The sequence below is a fragment of the Nerophis lumbriciformis genome, linkage group LG09 (assembly GCF_033978685.3).
Source record: "Nerophis lumbriciformis linkage group LG09, RoL_Nlum_v2.1, whole genome shotgun sequence".
NCBI lineage: Eukaryota > Metazoa > Chordata > Actinopteri > Syngnathiformes > Syngnathidae > Nerophis > Nerophis lumbriciformis.
This window is the reverse complement of record NC_084556.2, coordinates 505,001-512,500: the sequence shown is the minus strand read 5'-3', so window position 1 is coordinate 512,500 and position 7,500 is coordinate 505,001. Positions and strand designations below refer to the sequence as shown.

Here is a 7,500-nt window from a genome sequence, read left to right as displayed (position 1 = left end):
GGGGGGTGAAAGAAAGCACACACGTACACGATGCAGTTAAGTTGTTAATTAATATGCTCTCGTGTTGCTTTCACTTGCATTAAGTTTGACCCACATGTCGGCGGCGGGATTAACACAAAATGAGGTTAATGCAATCCTCCAAACAAGTTTCTGTTCCGGCTCGTTGTCTTGTAATAGAAGCCAGCTCATATCCCCTAAACATTTAATGACCTGTTCTGTTTATTCTTATCCCGCCCAATTAGGGTGTCAGGGCGCTCTTGTTAGCGCTGATCAGCTTGACACGCCAAACTCGCTGGCCTCTCCCTTTTTCTGATTTTTTTTTTTTTTTTTTTTTTTTTTTTTTGAAGGCATTGCAGTTAACAGCACATCAACTTTATGAGGGTAAAGAGGTTCACGGAGCGAACATCTTTATTTTTGCGAGAGATTCTCTGTGTACGGGCGCGTGAAATGTCCGCAGAAACGCGGAAAGTCCGCGTTTTGAAACATTTATATCCGCATCAAAACATCCCTTCCGCGTATTGTAATGGAATATTTTTAAAAAAAGCAAAATTTGCCTCACCTCGCACAATGGAGGGCTTTCTAAATAATCTTTAATACCAGACGGTTTCTGAATGCTACGTATTTGCTGCCATCTTGTGGACAATATGAGTAAATCAGATCAAAAATCCTTGAAACTACTTCAAAACAGCATTTACTTGTATGACACCATCCAAACAACCTTCCCTAGTCATGCTGCAAAAAAAAAAAAAAAAAATGTAACAACGCAAAGGTCAACACGTATGGTCATACATAACACAACCTGCTCACTGAACTTTGTGGATATTGTAAAAAAAACATCCAAACACCATCAAAACATTTCAAAATTACATCCATTAGAGCAAGGGTCTCAAACTCAATTTACCTGGGGGCCACTGGATGCAGAAACTGGGTGAGGCTGGGCCGCAAGAAAAGATTTCTTAAAAAAATCTAACATGCACTTTTTAATGAATTCACCTTCTTTGAATGGCTATCCCGCCCTCGCAACATACTTTCCAACCCTCCCGATTTTTCCCGGGAGACTCCCATATTTCAGTGCCCCTCCCGGGGCAACCATTCCCCCGAATTTGTCCCAATTTTCACCCGGACAACAATATTAAGGGCGTGCCGTGATGTCACTGCCTTTAGCGCCCTCTACAACCTGTACAAACAGCGTGCCGGCCCAGTCACATGTTGTATGAGGCTTCTGTACACACACACGTAAGTGAATGCCACACATACTTGGTCTACAGTCATACAGGTCACACTGAGGGTGGCCGTATAAACAACTTTATCACAGTTACAAATATGCGCCACACTGTAAACCCACGCCAAACAAGAATGACAAACACATTTCGGGAGAACATCCGCACCGTAAGACAACATAAACACAACAGAACAAATACCCAGAATCCCTTGCAGCCCTAACTCTTCCGGGCTGCAATATACACCCCCGCTACCACCAAACCCCGCCCATCTCAACCGACGCACCGAGGGGGAGGGGGGTGGATGGGTTGGGGCGCAGGGTTGGGGGGGCGGGGTTGACACCTATAATCTACATCAACAATATGAGTGGCGAGACACAGGACAGATTAAAACACATAATAATAAATCATTTGTTATCAATTAAGAATCGTTACAAATAAGAATCCCGATGAATATGAAAATCTAATTTTTTTGGCACCCCTAATAATGACTATTTTTTTTGATCAATGACAATGTTGATGCAACCTGAAACAATTTCGGGAGAACATCCGCACCGTAAGACAACATAAACACAACAGAACAAATACCCAGAATCCCTTGCAGCCCTAACTCTTCCGGGCTGCAATATACACCCCCGCTACCACCAAACCCCGCCCATCTCAACCGACGCACCGAGGGGGAGGGGGGTTGATGTGTTGGGGCGCAGGGTTGGGGGGGCGGGGTTGACACCTATAATCTACATCAACAATATGAGTGGCGAGACACAGGGCAGATTAAAACACATAATAATAAATCATTTGTTATCAATTAAGAATCGTTACAAATAAGAATCCCGATTAATATGAAAATCTATTTTTTTTGGCACCCCTAATAATGACTATGTTTTTTGATCAATGACAATGTTGATGCAACCTGAAACAACTGTTTGCCGTCGGGAGCGCAAGCGCCAAAGAAAATAAGGAGAGAAGCGCAAAATCCCCGGCGAGGGGACTTGAGGATTTGCAAAATTGCCTTTAATGGCTGCACGGGAGAGGTCGCTCGGCGGTGGTCGGCGGTAAGCAGGCGATTAGCCCCGCCTCCCTCTTGACAGCCCGCAATAAAACTCCGATGTGCTCCTCTCAAAACGTAGCGGCGGCCCGCAGATCACAATTGATTGCGGCCACTTAGGCGCTCTCTCGCACGGACGTGGCGGCGATGAAGCAGAATGTAAAGCAAAAAAAGAGGTTTATTGACACAAACTACTCTGTATATAAGTTACTTTCACTTTTCTGTCATTCGACCACGACTGTCAGATGTATTTCAGCGGCGATGTTGATAAGCGGCGTTTGCTCAACCACCTTATTTAAATATTTTTCAAAATAAAGGGGACCACAAAAGTGGTCATTATTGGCTTTATTATGATACATTAAAGGGGAACTGCACTTTTTTTGGAATTGTTCACAATCATGACGACGCTTTACTGAATCAAGAGTTGCTTTATTACAAGCGAGTGTCATTATACAGGACTGCAGTTCCTGGAGGAGGTCAGGTCAAAAACATTTTTCCGCGATCAAACAGAAGTCCATTTAAAACCACTCTTATGACGACTATTCATAAACCCAACATGGTTTACCTTGTTTGACTGACGCCAGGCTTTTAGCTCAGTAGTCGGCGTGCTCGCCTCTCATGCTGGTGACCCGGGAAAACGCAACAGCAACCTATTTATTATTGACCGTCTGCAATGAACTTACGTTGCCTTGAGTTTGAGTTTGAGTTTGAGTTTATTTGGAACATGCAAGTATACAACATGATACATCACAATCTCCAGTTTCTCTTTTCAACATGTTCGAAAAGGAGTAGAAGGTAGAAGAGCTTATTTAATCCTACCCCTTTTCTTTTACATAACAGTTGCTAAAACTTTTGTTCACTTCCTGTTCTCAATTTATTCACAATATACTCCATAAGTAATCACAATAAAAATAAGTAAATAAATAATAATTGGTGAAGTAAGTTACATTTCATATGTTGAGATAAGTAAGATTATTTTGTGAGTGAAAGAATGAAAGAATGGATGAGTTAAATAAATTCAAAATGTTTATCATGGTTCTTCTTCTTTATACTTTGTAAACACTTTAAGTTTGAAGAGTGGTATTTAGTTTCTGGCGTTGCCAGAATAATACATTAAGCTATAGGCCAGTAAATTATATGATGCGGACACATTTGTTACTGGATACTTTCTAATACACTTCTGCCTTGGAGATTTTGTATATGTAAGTAATATACAACTATAAATATTTGATTGTTTATATTGACAAATGTGCTGTTTTAGACTGCAATGTTGTTAAAATATTATTATTACGTCTATCTAGATTGTGTGCTATTGTGTGCTTGTGTAGCTGCTAGCTCTTAGTAGCCTATAGCATGCCATGTTTACCTTTTTGTTAAATATTTGACTAAAATAGAAGGAAAGACCAACCGTGTGTGCTTTTTTGAGGTCACAGGTCTGCTTGTATCAAAACGCTTATATCGAAGATTTTAGATGCAAGCTGATATAATCCCATATTTGCCAAAATCAACCGAAACTGAAAGTTTCCTAACCGGACCTTTTAAAAAAAAAAAAAATTCCGTGATTAAACCGAAGTCCATTTAAAAGCACTCTTATGACGACTATTCATAAACCCAGCGTGGTTTGCATTGTGTGACGGACGCCAGGCTTTTAGCTCAGTAGTCGGCGTGGTCGCCTCTCATGCTGGTGACCCGGAAAAAAACGCTACAATTGCGTTTAAAAAAAATAAATAAAAGAAGAGTTTACTGTTTGTGCTGAGTACACAGAAGAAGAACACGCTCCCAAAAAGAAAAACCTCCAACATCACATCAAGCGATGTGTCTTATCAGAACACTTTTCCCAGCCGCCCTCGGCGCCCTTCCTCGCCGCTATTAAGAGAAGACGGGGGGGGGGCGATAAATAGCACGGGACTAAAGGTCGCCCTAGTTTTTTGAAAAGTCCCACATCCTCCGAAAGAGGAGTGATGCACGCCGCGGTGACACATCAGTAATAGAAATGTCCGCCTGGCGTTCACCTTTCACGTCACCGCCGCGTCCGAACCTGCTGGGAGACCATCAGCATGTCCTTGGATATCTTTCACCCCACTCCTCACTTTGGGGACTCTTCTTTTTTTCTTTGTTTTTTTGCCAGCCTTTCTTTTTTGTGTGTGTTTATTCCACTCGTGCTCATTTAGAAGTGACACATAAGAGGATTAGGAGATTTGTGGAATGGATTAAATCTGATTGGCAAGGACCAAATGTTTCCGTCAAGTTTTAATGGCTGTGTCACCTTTTTTTTTTTTTTGTGCCTCCGGGGTCAGCGAGCGCGGAATTTTAATGGTCAAAGAGTGAAGAACGAGGGGATGTATCTTACCTCCATCTTGAAAGATTATGTACAGTCATACGGCCCCAATCCTGGGTGGATCTCGGGTAAGGGGAAGAGGGATGGGGTAATCATTTTGCAATGCAGATATATATACGTTGTGACAATTAGTTTGTTTACACAGAAATATTTTGTAGATGTTTATACATACCCTATTGTTTCTAAAATGGTGCCTGTAACGCGGCAGTAAAACGGCGGTAAAACGGTGGAAGTTATTTTACTGTAATGTTTTATGTTAGCATTTCAGTTCATTACCGTATTTTCCGGACTATAAAGCGCACCGGGATATAGGCAGCACCCGCTAAATTCCATATATTTACCGCAGATACTGTATATACGTTGTGAAAATTAGTTTGTTTGCACAGAAATATTTTGTAGATGTTTATTTACATACCCTATTGTTTCCAAATGGTGCCTGTAACGTGGCAGTAAAACGGTGGAAGTTATTTTACTGTAATGTTTTATGTTAGCATTTTAGTTCATTACAGTATTTTCCGGACTATAGAACACACCGGGGTATCGGAAGTACACACTAAATTCCATATATTAGCCGCAGATATATACGTTGTGAAAATTAGTTGTTTACACCGAAATATTTCGTAGATGTTTATTTACATACCCTATTGTTTCCTAACAGTGCCTATAACAGGGCAGTAAAACGGCGGTAAAATGGTGGAAGTTATTTTACTGTAACGTTTTATGTTAGCAATTAAGTTAATTACCGTATGTTTCGGACTATAGAGCGCACCGCGATATAGGCAGCACCCGCTAAATTCCATATATTTACCGCAGATACTGTATAAACGTTGTGAGAATTAGTTTGTTTACACAGAAATATTTTGTAGATGTTTATTTACATACCCTATTGTTTCCAAATGGTGCCTGTAACGTGGCAGTAAAACGGTGGAAGTTATTTTACTGTAATGTTTTATGTTAGCATTTTAGTTCATTACCGTATTTTCCGGACTATAGAGCTCACCGGGTTTTTGGAAGTACCCACGGCCACTCACTAAATTCCATATATTAGCCGCAGATATATATACGTTGTGGAAAAATAGTTGTTTACACAGAAATATTTTGTAGATGTTTATTTACATACCCTATTGTTTCCAAACGGTGCCTGTAACGCGGCAGTAAAACGGCAGTAAAATGGTGGAAAGTGCCACTCTGCATTAGCATGCTACTCTAACGTTTTATGTTAGCATTTTAGTTCATTACCGTATTTTCCCGACTATAGAGCGCACCGGGATATAGGCGGCACTCACTAAGTTCCATATATTAGCCGCAGATATATACGTGGTGAAAATGTGTTTGTTTACACAGAAATATTTCGTAGATGTTTATTTACATACCCTATTGTTTCCAAACGGTACCTGTAACGCGGCAGTAAAACGGCGGTAAAACGGTGGAAGTTATTTTACTCTAATGTTTTATGTTAGCTTTTTAGTTAATTACCGCATGTTCCGGACTATAGGCAGCACCCTCTAAATTCCATTCCAGTCTAGTACCCGCACTCTTTTACTACGAAGCCACACTGTTGTAACCCGTGGTTTGGCATTGTCTTGCTGAAATAAGCAGGGGCGTCCATGATAACGTTGCACGGATGGCAACATATGTTGCTCCAAAACCTGTATGTACCTTTCAGCATTAATGGTGCCTTCACAGATGTGTAAGTTACCCATGTCTTGGCCACTAATACACCCCCATACCATCACACATGCTGCCTTTTACACTTTGCGCCTATAACAATCCGGATTATTCTTTTCCTCTTTGTTCCGGAGGACACGACGTCCACAGTTTCCAAAAACAATTTGAAATGTGGACTCGTCAGACCACAGAACACTTTTCCACTTCTGCGTCAGTCCATCTTAGATGAGCTCGGGCCCAGCGAAGCCGGCGGCGATTCTGGGTGTTGTTGATAAATGGCTTTCGCTTTGCAGAGTAGAGTTTCAACTTGCGCTTACAGATGTAGGGACCGTAGTAGTTACCGACAGTGGTTTTCTGAAGTGTTCCTGAGCCCATGTGGTGATATCCTTTACACACTGTTAATTGAATATAGGCTGAAAAGGATTTGGAAATCATTGTATTCTGTTTTTATCTACGATTTACACAAGGTGCCAACTTCACTGGTGTTTTTTAGCTTTATTAGAGGTCCTCACTTCACTTATTCCCGTTGTGACGGGTGCTTTGTGCCGTGCCGCGAGCGCGGCTGTCAGTCAGGGCTGAGTTTGTCAGACGGACGGTCTTTCATGATGACCACGCCGTGTCACTGAGCGCGCTCGGTCAGGTCAGCCAGCAAACAAGGTTGAGGATGAAAGGATCCACGTTCAAACACGCGCTCCATTATTGCTGTTTTATTCGGTTTGATGTTTGTGCGGCCTGTTTGCCGTTACATCACCTTCATCCCGCCTTGACTCGCCCGGCTGACGCATTGGCGTTCTCCTCTGGCGCCTCTGAAGCCATTTTGACGACGCCACGCTCTTGAAGCGACGACCGCCGACAATAAATGTGTCAAATGTTCCCCTCGCGCAAGACGGGAAGCTGCTTGTGTGCGACTCACGGGGTCGTAAATACAACTACACAACGTTAAAAACGCAACGCTTCAAAGATCCTCTATAGAAGAGGATCTTTGACTAGTGGTTTTGTCTTAGCAGCTTCCTAAAAACAGCAGTGCTTTTCTGGTATAGAGGATCTTTGTATAGCCTTTTTGTGGTAGCTCCCAAAAACTGCAATGTGCTCCTGTTATATAAAGGATCTGGGTCAAGCACATTTGTGGTAGGAAACAAGCTGAATCAAGAGGGTTCCTCCACTATAGAGGATCTTTGACTAGTGTTTTTTTCTTAGTAGGTTCCTAAAAAAAGAGCAATGCGCTC

At 41.9% G+C, this 7,500-nt stretch overlaps 1 protein-coding gene across 4 annotated transcripts in view; it reads left to right on the top strand.

Moving 5' to 3' along the window:
• The window catches only part of cadm1a (cell adhesion molecule 1a), an 817,394-nt gene that overhangs the window by 663,030 nt on the left and 146,864 nt on the right, over window positions 1–7,500 (top strand). The gene's annotated exons all lie outside the window — the stretch shown is intronic.